Source organism: Grammomys surdaster, unplaced genomic scaffold (assembly GCF_004785775.1).
Source record: "Grammomys surdaster isolate TR1022 unplaced genomic scaffold, NIH_TR_1.0 125548, whole genome shotgun sequence".
NCBI classification, from domain to species: Eukaryota; Metazoa; Chordata; class Mammalia; order Rodentia; family Muridae; genus Grammomys; species Grammomys surdaster.
In genome coordinates this window covers 240,453-260,406 of record NW_021620397.1, presented here as the reverse complement: position 1 = coordinate 260,406, position 19,954 = coordinate 240,453, and the positions used below count along the sequence as shown (strand labels likewise).

Sequence of the window (19,954 nt, the reverse complement as noted above, 5' to 3'; positions counted from 1 at the left end):
ACATGAAACTGTGTGTGTGTGTATGTATCTGTATGTGTGTATATCTGTATATGTGTGTGTGCATGTGTGTGTACTTGTGTGTACATGTGAGTATGCATGTGTGTGTATGTGCATATATATGTATGTATATGTGTGTGTGTGTGTGTCTATATGTAAGTGTATGTGAGTGTCTATGGTGTGTATTATGTTTTAGCCATCACTGATATTACAAATGGATTTTTTTTGGTTAATATTGCATACTGCAAAAAATGTGTAATTTGCAAGACATTTTTCTTGATAAATCACCTGTTATATTTAAGGGAAGATGGAGACACTGCTAATGTACACTTTGGTTTAAGAACTTTTTTACTATTACAAAGTGTCTTTAAAATTAGGGAAAAAAAGCATAAAGAAAATAAAACAAAAGAACTTGAAGCCATAATAGGACTTAAAAGCTGTTTCATAATTACCAGCAGATGAATCAATGCTTATGTACTGAACATGTTATTCATTGATTATCTAAAACAGCTGTGTGTGTGTGTGTGTATGATTATGTGTTTTTGTGCGTGTATATATGTATGTGTGTGCGAGTGTGTGTGTATGTGTGTGCGAGTGTGTGTGTATGCCTATCTCTTTGTTCAGTGAAGAACTATACAGATTTTGCTTTAATTCTGTGATGCCTCTTGGGCATTCCAGTATCTAGTATGTCATTCAACTTGTCATATTTTCAAAGACATTCCTATTTTCTTATTAAGCAAATAATGGTTTATGGGTTTTCTGATACTACCATTTGTATTCTTTGAAAAAGAAATTCTTCAAATATATAGTGCTTGCTTGTGCTCGCTGTTAAAGATGACAGTCTTTTCAATATTTAGGTAACTGCTTGTTCTTCACTTAGAAAAAGATTGTGTTTGGCATAAAAGTAATATATATATTATTACTTATAATTATATATATAAAACATTATATATATAATTATATTATATATAATTATATTATATATTATATATTATACTTATATTATATATATTACTTAATAATTATACCGTATATATAATTATTATATATTACAATAATCATTATTTTAATATAATTAATAATAATATATAATTACAATAATTCTATATTCTATATTATATAATTATAATAATATATTATTTTTTAAAATTTTTATTGGATATTTTATTTACATTTCCTATGTTGTTCCCTTACCCCATCCCCCACCCACGCAGGAACCCCCAATCCCCTCACCCCTCCTCCTTCTTCTCTGTGGATGTAACCTCTATCTACCCCCCCTCACTCCCACCTCCCCACCCTCAAAATTCCCACCCCCTGGGGCATCCAGCCTTCATGAGGTCAAGGTTCTCTTCTTCCACCTATGCCCAGCAGGGCCCTCCACTCTTACATATTCAACTGAAGCTCTGGATCCCTCCCTAAGTGCTCCCAGGCTGGTGGTTTAGATCCTGGGAGCTGTGGTTGGTTGGTATTGTTGCTCTCCTCATGGTGCAGCAAATCCTTTCAGCTCCTTCAGTCTTCACTCTAACTCCTCTATTGAGAACCCCAGGATCAGTACAATGGCTAGTTGTGAGCATCTGCCTCTGAGTATGTCAGACTCTTGAAGACCTCTGAGGAGATATCCATATCAGGCTCTTATCAGCATGCACTTCCTGATTTCCACATCAGCATCAACCTTTGGTGATTGCACATGGGATAGATACTCAGGTGGAGTGGTCTTGAGACGGCCCCTCCTTCAGTTTCTGTCCCTCACTTTGTCTCCATATTTGCTCCCTTGAGTATTTTGTTGCTCCTTCTAAGAAGGACTGAATCACCCCCACTTGGTCTTCCTTCTTTATGGGCTTCATGTGGCCTGTGAGTTGCATCTTGGGCATTTCAAGGTTCTGGGCTAATATCCAATAATCAGTGAGTGAATACCATGTGTGTTCTTTTGTGATTGGCTTACCTCACTCAGGATGATAATTTCTAGTTCCATCCATTTACCTAGGAACCTCTCGAATTCATTGTTTTTAATAGCTGAGTAATACTCCATTGTGTGAATATACCACATTTTTAAAATCCATTCCTCAGTTGAAGGACATCTGGGTTCTTTCCAGCTCCTGGCTATTATAAACAAGGCTGCTATGAACATAGTTGAGCATATGTCCTTGTTATATGTTCGAGCATCTTCTGGGTATATGCCTAGGAGTGGTATAACTGGATCCTCAGGTAATGCTATGTCCAATTTTTTGAGGAACCGCCAGACTGATTTCCAAAGTGGTTGCACCATCTTGCAGTCCCACCAACAATGGAGGAGTGTTCCTCTTTCTCCACACCCTTGCCAGCATCTACTATCACCTGAGTTTTTAATCTTAGCCATTCTGACTGGTTTGAGATGGAATCTCAGGGTTGTTTTGATTTGCATTTATATTATCTTATTATATATTATATTATTATATTATATATTATGTTATATAATTATAATAATATATTATATTATTTTTAATATAATATAACTATATTATAATGTATATATATTATATATACTATAATATAATATAACTTTTATAATATATATATATATTATTTCATAATATATATTTTATATATATATTCATATGACTGAAGGATGTAGCATGAGAAATTTAGTAAACACAAATAAGCATATTTGTAAATTTGTACGTAAGTATAATTAGTTCATTGCTTTCATTACTATTGTGAAAATGAGTCCAAAATTCAGAAGTTAAGCCACGGAAGCGGCAAAGGGAAAACAGACAAATTTCATATTTTTATTCATGTATTTACCCAGTTTTTAATCTCTTAAAATTAAAACAGTTTGTAACATATGCAGAGTTTCATAAGAGGTGTGTTATTGGCTTGGTTTCCCCAAATTCCATGTGTTGAAATCCCAACACCATATCCCTCAGTGTATAACACCATTGGGAGTGCAGTGAGTTCAGCTGAGTTAAACTCATGCTAGCATAGACAGTCCATCTACATGAGTGTAATACAATTTATTGGTGCCATACAGTGTTATACATTCTGTTATGGATGTCAAGACCCTGCCATACTTTAATAGTGCTGGTATGCTTATCTTTTCAAGGCATACCTTAGCACTGATGTCATAAAGTAAGTAAGTACCAGAAACTGTGAGCCAGTTCATGACGAAAATCTTTTATAGCACCTTAAGATAGTAACTGACCCATGAAATACCTTAACTTTCAAATTCTAGTCTCCAGAACAATAATAGCAGTGTTTTTAGTTCTAAGCTGAATTATTTTTTGGACTTCTGTTATGGCCTTTCTCTTGGCTAACTAATGCAGAAAGACTTTGAACTATAAAGAATTCCTTGGGAGCTACAAATATATAATTAAAATAAAGTTCAACGTAGGTCATAGCTTACTAGGAGAGTGCCAAGGAAGTCCTGGGGTATGAGAGAAGGGATGAATATATGGAAATTGATGTCATCTCTCTACAGACTACCCAAGATTTTAGCTAGAGGCACGTAGACAATGGATGCTTTGATGTTAGGTAATTATATTCTAAGAAACCATTTTCTTCTACTTTCTAGGTTAAAATAAAACTTAATTAAAATGTAATGTGTGGGCCCACTGGCAGCATGTTTGCTGGCCTTTGTGTGGCATACATTCTATTTGACTCCTAGGTCATGTAACATCTCTGAACACTGTCCTTTCTTCTTTTACTCTTGGTCTTTAAAATTGTGTTACCTTGATGATTTTTATGTGTCTTTAAAAGCCAACACATATGTACCCCAACACAGAAGGTCACATATGAGTGACCGGTGACACTCTCTCACATGCACTGCAGCTGACACATGTGTTATTTTTTGTCTATTGGAAGTTTATATTATATAAACAAAGAAACATATTCGATCAGGGTCAATAGATAAAGCTCACACCACATGAAAATTCAAATTTATGGTGCTACCATGTAAGAAAAAAAAAAAAGGAATCTAGATCATCTACAAGGCTAGAAAAGGGAAAACCAAATTAGAAAATTCTGGCTGGGGGCTGGAGAGATGGCTCAGGGGTTAAGAGCACCGGCTGTTCTTCCAGAGGTCCTGAGTTCAATTCCCAGCAACCACATGGTGGTTCACAACCATTTGTAATGAGATCTGATGCCCTCTTCTGGTGTGTCTGAAGACAGCTACAGTGTACTCATATAAATAAAATAAATCTTTAAAAAAAAAAAAAGAAAAAAAAAAGAAAATTCTGGCTGTTACTTATAAAAATTCAAGAGTACTAGGAAGGAAATAAATCAATAAACTAATTATTTTTCTTGAACCTAAAACATATGAACACACACCTTTGGATGCTTTTGTCTGAATGTTTTCCCTGACTGGAATTTAGCATCATCCTTTCAACATAAAGCATAATTCCATAGCTGTAGCTCAGATTTCTAGACTAAGCAAATCTTTACCAGAGCAGACCCATAAACGTATAGAACGACATCGATACTCTGAATATTTGTGACTTTTCTCTCTCTCTCTCTTTTTTTTTTTTTTTTTTTTTTTTGGTTTTTTGAGACAGGGTTTCTGTGTAGCCCTGGCTGTCCTGGAACTCACTCTGTAGACCAGGATGGCCTCGAACTCAGAAATCTGCCTGCCTCTGCCTCCCAAGTGCTGGGATTAAAGGCGTGCGCCACCACTCCCCGGCGTGACTTTTCTCTTTAGGCTTTTATAATCATAAACCAGGAACAGTGTTTTTACATATAAATCCCCTTTATCAAATCTCTCTATATTATTTAGATTAGATTTTACAGAAATAGCACTCTTTCCTTTTATACTATTATGTAGGTTTTTGTAAATTTGGTTACATATTCAGATTAAATCCAACTTGTAGAACCAGATTCAGAACTAAAGCTCTTGAATTACTATTAGAAATAAGTAATCGTGACAGGAAATTGTCTAATGTTCGTTAGACACAATTATTTTCTGAACATCAACCTTTACAGAAGAAATGAGTGGTATTAGTTATTCTGTGAAGTAAACTGACAGAGACTTATTAAAAGTATGCTAGCTAGTGTTTCCAAAGTTCTGAAGTGTAACGGGGAGAGAAATTGTGAGCACATGAGCTGAAAAAGAAAATCTATAGTTAGTGGATAATTATGAGTTAAATAGTATTGTGCCCCACACATTGGGGTTATATTAGGGAAGGAATACATGGTTTCTCAATGAGTTAGCATTTGCAATAAACAAATATGCAGTTTGTTATGAGGATGAATATTGGAAAAAAACAGGGTAAGGAAAGAGAAAATAATTGTTAATTAAAGCAAGGTTGTTGACGAGGACCTCTGTGATAAGGTGGTCTTTGAGTGCAGGCATGATAAACCTACTGTGAAATCCCTGAGGGTACCTTAGAAAGACTATTCCAGGCTAGCCCAGGAGGTACTTAGTATGGACAAAGAAGGGGATCAGTGGGCAGACAGAAGTAAAGGTGTGGAGGAGAAGGAATTTGGAGAAGTGTTTACAAAGGCTGGAAATGAGTGTGAAGGACCTCTGAGACTCTACAGAAAGGTGGCGTTCATGGTAGGGATTTAAGAGTAGCAACATAATGTGAGGTAGGTCAGTTCTCACTGTTATGTGGGAGCAAAAACCAGCAACATTGGGATATATGTTTATAGACCAGATGTTGTGAGGCCAGGACTTGACACCATGTACACATTTATTATAGAGGCACCTGCTTCTTCCCTCCCCCCCTCCCCCCCGAACTTGAACCTGCTTTGAGTTCATGAATGCTAACTGCTGAATGTATCATCCTAAAATAGATGCCTGGCTTATTATGACCTTGTATGACAGACACCAAGACCTGCTTGCTTGTGTCCATGTCTACTGTAACTATAATTCTAAAGTGTCACTTCAAGTCTAGCACATTCCCATGGTCTATTAAATCTTCAATTACCTTCCAAAGTGAAGCTTTAAAAAATAACTTTCCTAAATTGCATTTTATCTCCCTGTTTGAAACCATTCTCTGGTAGTTCATTATTTTATTCCAATAGAAAGATGAAATCTTCAGATGGTCCACAAAGCACTTGGTGGTTTTGTTCCTTCTTATTCACCTACTTCCCAAGACCCTTTTCTTCTTCTTCTGTATGCAAGTATTCTTTGATTATCTTTTCTTTTGTTATATAACCTAAGATCTTTTCTGAGTTAAGATCTTTTCTGAATTATCAAGAAATAGGCAACTGTCTCTTGTCCTTCTTTCTTATTCTTATTCTTTTATTCTTAGAAAGTTCATATAGCTGTTATCAAACTGCAATAATATCTGGTTCAGATCTTCATCCATTGATGTTTCTTCTACAGCACAGAGTCTGACCTCTTCAGACCATCTCTCCAAATGGGTTGTTCCTATTTCATTCCCAGAATTGGCTGATTGATAGCATATGCTATTACTCAAAAGATAATGATAATTAATGAAGTAGTCATTATTTTTATTCTGAATCAGTAGTCTTTATTGATAAAATTTGTCGCCTCTGTGGCCAAGAGAATTCCCAGTGATGTTTGGTAGCAGCAATCATCTTTTTTCCTTAAAGGCTCTGGTGTAAGGAATTCAATATAAAATATTGTTCTGAATTCAATATTAGCATAGGCAAGGTAAAATAATGCAAGGATAAAATTGAGGATCACACACCATATTTTTATCTTCCCCATCAGGACACTAGAGGAAGGAAGCGGACAAGCTTCACCCCTTTAGTTTTCTTATAAAATGGTACCTACTCATTAGCTTATGTACTGTTTTAATTGATGACCATTCTTTATTGTTTAAAATTGTCATCTTTCTCATTCTTATTGTTTTGATTTTTATTATGTGATCTGCCTTATATCATTGGATTTGCTATGACATAACACATATGAATATTACCTATGTATGTTGTGTGTGTGCTTTTGTATGTGTACCATGCCATTGTATCTATATACCTGTGTGTTGCATATGCATTTTTCTTCTATACTACATTCTGAGATTCTACAAGATTTTGTGTCCTTCACTTTGTTAGTTATTCATTATAGTCACTTATGAATCTCTGAATGCAGAGTGAGTCCTGGAACTGAGGAGGGCAGTGTGATTAATGAATGAAGACTTTTGTATGATCTAGGGTTTTTATTTTTCTTATATTTATTGTGTAAGCCAAGCTGTAAAGTTGAGAGAGATTTGGAGTGGCTTATGAAATATTCATTGTAATATGTTATGAAGCAAACTATGAAGGTATTTGTGGAAGGAGAGAATTTGGGAACTGGATAGGAGTAGTTTAGGTCTCTGAGAACATATATATATATATATATATATATATATATATATATATATATATATATATATATATTAATTAGTTCCCAGGACCATCCTACTGAAGAAAATCAAATTTTAGTCTTCAGTAGCCTTTGGTAGATCTTCACTATTTATACCTTTTAAAAAATTTTTAATTTTAAATGTTGTGCAATTTAACATGTGATACTCATAGAACTTGAAAGTAGAATTACATTCTGTAACTTCTTAAATACATGATGAATTAATACTAGTATAGTTTAATCTCATTCATCTAACAGCCTATTATGAGGTGAATTGTTTTAACATCTTATTGTTATTAAATTTCTGTGGCATTATATTCTTTAATTTTGATTTTCTCTGCTGGTTGGTTTACCTCCACTAGGAATATACTATGCCTTACTTAGTAGTGATCAATCTGTGTACACTAAATTAATTAAACATTCTTCTGAGATGAATGGATTGAGTGAACATTGGAAAATGCCAGACATTCAAACTGAACCCTAGCAGGTTCAGTTACAGTGGTCTCACACTGACATATGTTTGTCCTTGCCTAGTAGGAAGGGCTATTCAGAAAATGCCACAAGGTCATCCAGTAAGCAATTCAGACAGAGGTAGCAGGGGAATAAAATGACTTAATCATTTAAAGAGGCAGAGTTTGATGATTTCTGTGGTTTCTTTAAGGACAATTTATTTTATGATTTTTTTCTCTGCTAGTAGAAAATGATAAAAAAAGAAACATTACAGTTTCATTTTATTGGTATGTGTCTCATTATTTCAGCAAAAATAGTCAGGGCCAGATCTAAATTTAGAATAATATGTGTGAGATTTTAACTTGTTCCTTAGTAAATGTGTGACCTCTATGTCACAAAGGGGAAGAAATGAGGAACACAGGCTATTCAAGCCTGGATTAAAGAAGTCCTGTTCACGGACATGATAGGAAAGGCTATTCAGGACAGGACAGAGTGTAAATTTGTAGATGAGGGCTTGCCATCCATCTTCTTGCCTTTTTTCTTCTCATTCATTTTATTTTATGCCAGAAAAATGCTTTCGAACTTCCACCTGGAATCAAGTCTCTCTCATGTAACTGCTTGAGTACCATCTATAAGCTGCTCCATCAACACGGACTCACTTGTGTTTTAGGCATATATTAAATAGGATGGGTATCTATACATTCATAATATTTCATATAATCACAAGTTACTGTCTTTTTACTGGTTGTTAAAAGTTTCAAATCAATTAATGGCTTTCTTATAGCCCTTTTATATGTACATTTGTTTTTATCCAGTCTCCTTCCCCTTTGGCTTTTCCCTTTCCACAGCATGTCATATTTGTCTTTCTTAACCAAGCATATTTGAGACAACATATGATTTCCAGTTTCACCCATTTCTTACAAGTGTCATGATTCAATTTCTTTCTTTACAGTTGAATAAACTTCCATTGTATGCATATACCACCATTTCATCAACTAATCATATGATGATGAGCTATTAAGATGGCAATGATGAACAGAGAGGCCATAATAATGGACTATTAGCTCTGTTGTGGGAATTAGAGCCCTCCGGGTATGTGCACACATGTGGGAAGAGTGAGCCGTTTCTCTTTACGTGTGATTGGAACCTTCATTCTGACTTTCAAAGTGACTGTACTAGATCACATTCCTACCTGGATTATACAGGATTTGGCTTTTCACAGATTCCCCACCTGTATCTATTTATGGTGGTTTTCTTGATGCTCTCTACTCTGAAGGATGTCTGATGAAATCTCAAAGTAGGTTTTATGTACGTTGTCTTGATTGCCAATGATATTTCATACTGTTTCAAATATTATTGGCCATCTGTATTTCTTCTTTAAGTCTATTAGCCTATCTGTTAGGTTGAAGATTTGGTGTTTGAGTATTCAAATTTTGTGTATTCTAGATATCAACCACATAGAGCAGCTGATGACAATCTCCTATCCTATGTTAGGTGTGGTCTCTGGGGTTTGTTTCCTTTGCTATGTAGAAGCATCTTAGCTTAAGGCAATACCATTAGTCAATTCTTGAAGTTATTTGCTTTGCTATTTGAGACCTATTCAGAAAGTCTTTGCCTGTGTACCTATCTTGAGGTTATTTCCTTCTGCTTCCCCTGTTAACATCTGTGATTCATTTTGATTTGTTTACAGCGTTAGAATGGATATAACTGCATTATTGTACAGGCAAATATCCATTTTCACACAATTTTTGTGAACAAAGTTTTTGCTTTTCTAATGTATAGTTTTAACATCATTGTCAATGTTTAGGAGTTTGTAGATGTGTGGATTAATTTATTAGTTTCCTCTTTTGGTAAATCAACCTCCACTATGCACATATCCATTCTGTGGTGGTAGAATGCCATTGTTTTTACTATGACTCTGTTGTATAATTTGAGAACAGTTATTTGAAATATCTTCTTTACTCAGTATCTTTTTAGTATTTTTTATTGAGTTGTTGTTTATCTCTTACAGCTTTTAATTGTTCATTGTCTTGAGTTTTTGACGTTGTGATAATGATTTGTTATTGAGATATGCGTCTTTGATCATGTCTGTTTGGGTTATGAAATCCTTTGGAGTTTAGGTGTCAATTTCTTCTCTAGACTTAGGATATTTTCTATTATAATTTCATTGGGTACTTTGTCTCTGATCTTTGCTTTATTGCAGTTTCTTTTTCTACTTAGCATAATCTTGGGTTTGTTATTTTGAGTGAATATCTAAATTCTTGGAAGATTTGTTCATACTCATTACTTTTTTCTTATAAATAAAGAATATATTATCTTATCTTTAAGAAACTCTTCTTCTGCTGGGTTCTGTCTGTTGTTGATGCTTCCTATCATGCCTAAGCTTAACTGAAGCTTTATGTACAGCTTTTTTGTTTCTTTAACAGATCCTTAATTTTCTTACTGATTTATTTCTGCCACAATTTTGAATTTTACCTCCAAATTTTTGGCTGATTCATCTACTTTGGAATATCCTCACTTAAGTGCTGACTTGACTTCATCACTTTGTTAATCCGAGACTTTTATATAGTCCTTGATTCTCTTTCAAGTAGGACTCTGAAATGTTTATCTGACAAGTCAGCTACCTCAGCATCTTTGGTTTCTGTCATTGAGAATTTGAAAACATATGGAAGTGTTTTCTTATTTTGAAAAAAAAATACTTTATAAAAGTTTTGAATATCACACAAAATATCTCGATCATATTCACCCTAATAATTCTTCCAAAATCCACCTATACATACACACTGAATATCTGTGTATTGTATAGCCTTCGAGACTGATTTGTACTGCTAAAAATATTCTTGGATGTGTATTCTTTCATTGGAACATGGTTGAATTACCAGAGGCTACATCCCTAGAGAAAATGACCTTCATTACCAAGCAGCTAACAACTTTTTCATGTTCTATGCATCTCTTTGTATGAGTGTGTCATTTGCTTTTAATTTTCTCATTTCCTACTCTCTTAATTTTGTGAGTCCTGTTGGTGAGCAGGTTGTCTTCCGGCTTGCTTTCCAATTTCTTTCCTCCTTTATCTCTTTCCTTTTGTCTGTGTTTTATGATGTATCAAACCATTGGTAACATATCTGCAGTCTCTTTTTATATTACAATTTTGTCGTTAGTAGAAGACAATTATTTACTGGCTTCTGGGATGCCCTTGTATCCCTCCTAGGAATCTCTGATGATTACTAATTCACAGAGTGGCAGAGGTTGCCTAGGAGTCTCAGGATATATCATGAGCATATTATCCCAGAAGATTCCAAACCTGGTCTTGTTTGTGTTTCGAAGCTATGTGCTGAAGATTTGCAGTCACAGTAGACAATGCTTCATGTCATATAAACTCATATCATATGAGTTTGTATGGGCATTCAAGCTCAGGAGAAACAAGTTCAGCAAATACATTGACTTTTGAACATGTATTAGATTGCTTACCTCATTGAGTAGAATCTTTGATCAGTTGCCTGCTTGTCTTTTCCTCGTAGACAGAAGCTTCACTATCCCTTCTCTGCACATGGCTTTCTAAAGCATTATTCAGCATCAATTTCTTGAGTTTTCCAGACACTATTTTTTGTTACAAACCTATTACTCCAGTTTCTATATTTAGCACAGATGTTACTTTTAATGAGTTATTTTGTTTTTTATTACGTGTTTGTTTGTCTATGTGTGAATATGTGTACATGCCTGTGGAGACTAAAGATACCAGAAGACTTTATGACTGGAATTATAAATGGTTGTGAACTGCCTTATATGGGTACTATATAAGAATAACTGGTCCTTTGCAAGAGCATATGTCTCCTTAGCTGCTGAAGGGTCTATCCAGGATCCACTTGTTTAATTTTCAAAGTTTCATGTGTTGGAACTCCATACAACCCCAGTTCACATATAGCCTATGCAGGCCTCAAATCATGATCTTCCATTCACAGCTTTCTAAGTGCGTGGATTATAGACATATACCACCTCATATGACTTGTTTTTACTAATCTTCACTATCATTGTTATTTTCTACTCAGCTTTGATAATAAATGCTTTATCCTACATAGTCACTGAATTATTATGCTATATAAAATCATGGACTCAGTGTATTTTTTACTCTGATTAATCGAACCTCATATCAAGATGTTTGCTTGAGGGTGCATGAGGTGTTTGATACAACATATCTGTGAAAAAAAGATGATTGCCATGGGGGAAATGACACATTGGTGCTTGCCATGATGGGCTCATTCTGGAGTATAAAATACCATGGGAGTTCTAGAAATGTACATACAGCTTGCATATTGATCTGTACCAGCCGTATATTCATTCTTTTCCTAGAACCAGAAGTTGATAACGCATCTCCCCGCTGGCATGAGTTCTATTACTTTCTTTTAATTTTCTCCCATATGTCATTTGCCATTTCAAACATCACTTCTTTTATGTTTTAGAGTATGACATTTTCAGTTAGCAGGTCAGCAATATATCAGAAAATGCCTTTAGCTGAATAAAATTTCTTACAGAAAGTAGAAGAATTGAAGTTCTTTATAGTCCCTTATAATACTACAGGACCAAGATTCACAGACTCTATAATTCTTTCATCAGGTAAAAGATCCTCTAGTTCTATAACCAGGCTTTTAAATAGGGGATATTTTTCTAAGCACGTATTTAGTTCCATTTTCAAGATCAAGAATATTCACTATATTTTATCATAATTTCAAGGTCTAATTATGATATTTTTGGTGAATTTGAAGGCATCTGTAAGGCAGCTAGGAAAGTGGGCCATTAAACTCGGCAGAGGCTTTTTAAGTCATGACTCCATCAGGAACTCCAAACCTACCATGCACAGGAGTACCGCAACCAAGTCATGTGACCCAGGAGCACAAAATGTACTCACTTTAAGAAGGAAGAGGTTATGTGTTCGATATAAGTAGCCTGCACACAAAAGACACCAAACAAATCATAGTATGGGTTCATAGCACTTAGAAGTGTTCCCAACTATCATCTCAATTATTGTAATATATATTCTTATGTTTCTTCTAAGACTTCTCTCTGCAATAGACCATGCCAGTGATTTTCCTTCATTTATTCATTCTCCTAGCAAAAGTCAAGAAAGCTGTCTCAGAAACTAGGATAAGCAATGCTCGTAAAAGGCCAAGACTTTCTTTCTAATGTGATTCAGATCTTAACTGAGGAGAGAAGGAACATTCATAACAAACCATAGTAAACACTTTCTTCAAGATTCTACTGAATCACAATCATGAACTCAGCACTTTCCCTCTGATTAACCTGGCCTCATAGCACAGCCTCTTTGGAGGCCTTGTGAAGGATTTGGCCTCATTTCTTATGATGACTATGATATCTTCCTTTTCTTTTCTTTTTCCTCCTTCTGCTCCCTGTCCTCTTCATATTCACCACCCCCTTTTCCTCTTTTGCCTTCTTCCCTCCTTCTCTCTCTTTTTGTCTCCTCAGTCAAGGCATTTCTATATAGTCTTGCGTAGCTTTGTACTTGCTTATGCAACCCAATCTGATGTCAAACTCATCGGAATCCTCCAGCCTCAGTTTCCCAAATGATGGGATTTACAGGTATGTGCACAGATGCCAAGCTCCTTTATTGTTCCTGAAAATCATTCAGAAATATACATTCAGTTTTGTTAGTAAATAATGTAACTCACACAGACACAAGGAATCCTAGAGTTACAGAAACTGTTGGTAACTACCGTCAAATGACAGGATCATCCTGGGCTCATTTTTCAAAGCATCTGTACTGAAGCATACTGAAATCATTGAACCCTTATTGCTGGCAGTGTGAAGATGTCGTACTATGTCTAAACAGATACAATTCTCACACCTCTCCAATATTAAGCACACTCACCAGAGTCTTAATTCATCTCTTTCATATGTTTATTCTTCCTACCTTCCCTTCTGCTGTCTTTTATCCCCACTTAGCTTAGGGCATTAAGATTACTTTTCACTTTCTGTTGTTTTATTTGAATTGAATTTATAGTATGTTTATTATCACTCATTGCATTCCAAGGTGCAGGTATGCCACAGTTCGCTTGACGGTTCTTCCTTTCCAAATTTTGGTGATAGGAAACCAAATTTTGATAAAGAAATCTGCTATGAATAGTAGTTGCTTCCTTCATGTAGACAGAGCATTTTGTTTCTTTGGGAGAAAAGGTCTAAGTTCAAGTGTGGTAGATAAGTAGGTAACTGCAGTTACAGGTTTAGTTTCTGAGGAGGTTATATACAACATTACCCAAGCCAAATGTCAGCTCTTTGCACTCACCACAGTGTGTAAGTGCCCAGCAGGTCTGTGTCCTCTGCTAGCCATTGTGCAGTCACTTGAGTGCTAGTTATTCTGTAAATAAATTGTAATTCCTTATAGGGTTTTAATTTGCTTTTGTTCTAATGGTTAACAATACAGAGTCACTTTCAAGTGATTTTACAAATCACTACAGGTGATCTGTAAAGCAGCTTTCAACATCTCTCTGTTTTAAATGCATGCTTCTTCAAAGTTCTGTTTTGTTTAAAATTTCTGTTCTCTTAGTACAGATCCTATATTAGATTATATGAATGTAATTATTCCATACCAATTTTGTCTTATATATGTGCTTTCTGAAAAATAGTAATAATAGTAATGATAATGATAATAATAATAATTCATGATAACTTTAATATTAATATTAAATATTAATATTAATTTATTTTTATTAATTTTATTAATGATAATATTAATTTGAGTTGCAAATTAATATTCTCCTATATTTAATGTTTTTTTCATTTACTCCATATGTACTTTTTACATACAGTGTAGTCTGACTATTTTTTCCTTCTGTAACTACTCCCAGCTTCTCAGCATCTCCCCTCTCCTCTGGATTCATACCTCTTCTGACCCTCCTTAAAAAACAAACAGGCATTTAAGGAATAATAATAAAATAAGATGAAGTCAAAAACAGACAAATCAGACTAAACAAACAGAAGAAAAAGAGCCAAAGGAAACTCATGAGAAATGCATATAAATGCTAATACACACAAATATTCCTCACACAGGAATCTTATAAAAACCCCAAACCAGAAGCCATAACATATATGCAAAAGGCCTACCTGTAAGGTTAGCAACAACAAAAGGTCCTGACACTACATTAGATGCCTCTCAGTTCATTTTGTGTTGGTATGTATTGCTTGGTACATAACAGTCTACCCTGAAGTGTGGTTTGTTTCACCAGTGAGATTCCCTTGGAGAAAACCAAATTTTCACTTGTAAGTGGTTATTTATTGGATTTAGCTTCTGTTTAGAAATGGGGCCATGCACCCATATCTCCTTTTAGACCTAGAATACTGTCTCATGCAGATCTGTATAGGTCCTGTGCTCTCTGTCACAGTCTCTGAGTTCATATGTGTGTTGGTGCTGTTGTGGTAAAAAGGCATTATTTCCTTGGAGTGCTCCATTCTCTTGGACTCTTCCACTCTTCCTGCCTCCTCTCCTGCAGAGTTCCCTGAGTCCTGAAGGGAGGGATTTGATGGAGTGTTCCAAGGTCTCTCCCTCTTTGCACATTGTCTGTCTGTGGGTCTTCTATTTATTCTGTCTTCTGTAGGGGGAAGCTTTTCTGATGATGCTTGAGCAAGCCAGGGATAGATAAGTATAGCGGACTGTTGCTAAGAATCATTTTATCATTATACTCCTTTAATAGAACAATAGCATTTGTTGTTTTTTTCTAGGTCTATGTAATTCTAGCCTTAGGTTCTTTTAATATTTCAAGTTTTAGCATTATATATGAGAAACTATCGCTTAACCGATGATACAGAGAATTTATCTTATTTTTCCCTTTAGGTAAATTAAAAAATTTAATTTCAAATATATGTCACATTTTGATTGGATTTTAATATGTATGTGACTTGTATATTATACACATATTTTACTTGTACATATGTGTAATATAATTATACAATAGCCAGAATTCCAAATAAATTGTTACAGCCAACATCCCTCCAATATTTTGCAATATATACAGCTAACAATAGCTGAGGATAATGGACAGAGACAAGAAAGAACCATGACAGAAAAATATGTATGTAGTATTCTAGTCTTGGCTGATGGTTCATGTGTGGAATCAACGAATAGACAAGTTTGGAAAAAAATAGAAGAAATAAACATGAACAAAATAATTCTTTAAAGCAATAATGGCAAGTTTTTTAATTAATAAAATGCTATTTTGCCAACTATTATTACGTTATGCGTACCATTCTCATTTACTCTTCTAACTTTGCATTTCAGCAGTATTTTTTTAATGAGTTCCTTTTGTATGAAGGGAAGGCTTGTGCTGTATGGGTGTGAATCTACATCTACATGGAGATGCAATATGGGTGTGTCTATGTTTGTGTGTATGCACATGTGTGGAGACTGGAGATGGTTGGTGGTATTTTCATTAATTGCTTTGTAATTTATTTTTGAGACAAAGATTTTTGCTGAACCTGAAGCTCACTGATTTCACTGGAGTAGCTGGCCAACAAGCCCAGGGGTCATCTGACTCTTTTCTATAGTAGGAGAATAGTTATGCATAGCCATGAAGTTCTTATGTGAGTTCCAGGGATCCAAACTCAGGTCATTTGTTTAAGAAATACTTTATCCAGTGAGCTATGCCCCCAGCACCAGACCTTCATGGGTTTTCTCATTTGTCCTCTGTGAACCAGGTTTCTCTAGCGTGCTATATGTTTCCTTTAAACTCTGACAACTGAAATACGGGGACTGATTCCATTCTTATCTATATTTTAGTATTTCTTGACATCCAAGTTCAAACCTTACCCCATAGAGAAAATGTCTTCTTTATAGATGTCAGCTGTCTTGTCACAGTGACTTGATTCTTCTATGTTCTAGCTATTTGAACATCAGCGTTACAGTATTACTTGTGCCTGCAAATTCGGATTCCATAGCAGATTGTCATGATCTCCCGTGAGTGACAACCAGAGCCCATTCAGAGGAGAATCTTGTGGGTAGTGTGAAGAGTAAGTGTTCATTGTACAAATGGTTAAATAACTAAGAAATCTTAGGATACATGGAACTAAGTTATCTTTTGATAATTTTAAGAAAGTGGAGTCATATTATAGATATTCAGAGAGCCAGATTTGGTGCGGTGTGCATACATACGTACATACATACATATGTGTATGTATCACATAGCATAATATATCAGTTATATAAAATCATAATAAATATATGTAGTATGATACACACACGTGCATATATATATATGTGTATATATATATACATATATATATATATATATATATGATAACTCTTTACTGACAGTATTATGACATATGGCTGAAACATATTGAGCATCTATTAATATGTTTCACAAACATATATTCATTTACACATATAAATAATATATCATATATATTATATATATGATACTGAGGTCATTAAGAGGAAGACTTTCTTTTAAATAGCTAATACTTCCTGAAAGCAGAATGATCTATTTTTAAGAACCTGATCATGTCAGCTGAGTTTATTCTGCATATGTTCTGTAACTACTTGGGACAGATATTACAGATAAAATAAAAACCTTTCCTGAGTCTAGAAGAAAGTTTATCCACAACACACGATGACTGTTTAACTTGAAACGTTGTATGCTATATTAATTCAGACGTTACTCACAATTTGTGATTCAGCAATCTCTCTCCATCTCCTATCCCATCTCCTTTCTATGTTTCTCTATCAACACAGGCTCAAAAAATTATAAGGTCAGAAAACAAGAAAGAAGAAAAATTATATCATTTTAATTCTTTATTCAGCTTTATTTACCCAATCTACATCTTTTCAACACTATTTTAGCAGAATGCTACCATAAGGACAGTTGTCTTAAATTGTTGCCTGCTCCTAAGCCTTTGAGAATGACATTTACGGATAGTCTTAGGGCATGTGGTTGGGAGACATTGAACATTTACACCTTACTGACAGTCTAGGGCACATGACTGAGAGCACGTGGTTGAAAGGCACTGAGAATCTAATAATGTGTTTCAACTATACATTCTTTTCATCCTCCTGCTTTCTCTTCATGGTGAGCCTACAGATTATTACTTCAGGTACAGAGAAGGTGTCCAACACCATGTAACTTATACATGATAAAATGAAGTAAACCAGCCCCTACGCTCAACTCAAACCACGAAAAACTTAAGTTTCCTACAAACCTCCTAACCAGCTACTCAAATAGCTTATTTGATTATATATATTCTTTGCTCTCTTCAGTTTTCTGTAGTAGTCATCACATGCAAACTTGATTCAAATGAATGTATCTATTTGTTGGATTCCAAATAGTTTACATATGCTTTGCATCTAACCAAAGAACTTCACTAGCTGCTCAAATAGATTTTTTTACTTATGTTTATCTGTACGTGCTTTTGAGAGTTTTTGTTATTTTGTTTTGGTATGTGTGAATGCAGGTGACTATAGAGGCCAGAAGAGAGGGTACCAGATTCACTAGAGCTGGAGTTGTACACTGTTTTGAGCCATCCAATGGACATGCTGGGACCCAAATCCTTTGAAGCAGCAGGTGTTAGTTAGCTCTGAGCTCTTTCTCCAGTCCCATTCTAGAATAAAAACAAACAACAAAACCAACCAAGCAAACCCTTCAGTTTGACTATATAAAGTGAACATAATGCAATTTATTAATTTATAGGGATTTCTAAGGTTTAGAATTTTCATTTTATTATCAGCCCTTGTCATTTTTATAATCATTAGTATTACATATTTTATAAGATTAAATGGAAATGTACATATATCTATTTTAAAATTAAATAATATCCTGCCCCTCGAGGCATTTCAGGTGTGACTCTTGTGTCACACGTGTGTCAGTAGGTGCCAGAGAAGAGCAAGGCTATATCTATGCTCAATGGTCTGGCGGTGAACATCTAAAGGATTAATATCCAAACACTCACTGAAAAAGGCAAACCTGATACCAGTCTGGCACCAGGCAGGACTGGATGGGCTCCCAGGACAGGTAGCAAACTAGAGACCAAAGGAACCCCACCTGGGACCCTGGTCCCCCAGCAGGAGTAAGCCTGACACAGATGACACTCACAAGGGGCCACTTGGGCAAACTGGGCGATGTGTGATCCCAAGATAATCACCAGGCTGGAACCACAGGGTTTGGAAAGGGAGATAGTATGAGATTACCACCAGTGTAGAGCCCTGCCGGCCTAGGATGTAGGGAGAGCCTGCTTAAGAGGACCCCTGTTCACTGCCATAATGCATGAGCCGAGCATAGGACTCTTGAGAGGACCGCAGACATTGAGACTCTGGATGGCACTAACATAGACAAGTAACTGGTGGAGAAATGGAAAAGAAGGAGAAAAAGAAGGATGTGGACACAAAGAAGAGAGACAGAACCGGAGACTCGAGGATAGTGAGAAACAGCCTGATGTGAGAAGCTGGAGGTTTCACCTGGGAACACGTTGGGATAGGTTCCTATACTACTACTTGGAGCAACTTGGTCCATTGTGTGTTAGTATTCTGTCTAAACTCCACCTCCACAGTTATCAGGCAACAGCCAAGTATGCTCCTCCCCACAGTTACCTGGCAACAGCCAGGTAGGCGTGCCCACTGCTTGCCTCCTCCCCTCTCTCCTATTCTCTTACTCTCTTGCCTCTAGCTTCTCTATGTCCCCTTCCCCCCTTCCCTTTCCCCTCTCTCCACATGGTCATGGCCAGCCTCCACTTCTCTCCTCTCTCTTACTCCACCATCTTGTCCCATTTCTCTCTCTACCTTTGCCCTCTGTCCTGAATAAACTCCCTCCCCTTTGGAACTGTTTGGCCTGGTGTTGTCTGTTCCAAAGCACAGTCTAACACAATGTCTTGCAGTAGTAGGGGTCTGTTACCACCAAAGGAGACATATATGCTCCTGCTGTGGGCTGCAGCCTGGGGACATGGAAATATCTGGCAGCTGAGCAGAACCAGTCCCACTCCTCCCTGGAAATCATGGGAGAGCTGGTCCTGGGGCCATGAGAGCAGGAGAGCTGACTCCAGGGCCTCTAGCTAGCTGCTGTATTTGCAAGAGAAGGCCACACGCATTGCAGGAGTTGTGGGTGAGCCTGCCCCAAGGGTATGAGGATGGGAGATCTGGCCCTGCCACTTGTCTCCTGTGCAGTGGCACAGGAGTAAAACTCTTTATCTTTTTTAATGTTTTCTTAGTTTCTACATTGTGAAGCTTAAAACATGAAA

At 36.0% G+C, this 19,954-nt stretch overlaps 1 non-coding gene across 1 annotated transcript; it reads left to right on the top strand.

Annotated features, from left to right (window-relative positions):
- Positions 1-18,539: 18,539 nt before the first annotated feature.
- On the top strand, positions 18,540-18,670 carry LOC114638174. The gene has a single exon (XR_003713840.1). It is a non-coding gene; the product is annotated as a small nucleolar RNA SNORA17 (small nucleolar RNA).
- Positions 18,671-19,954: the final 1,284 nt, after the last annotated feature.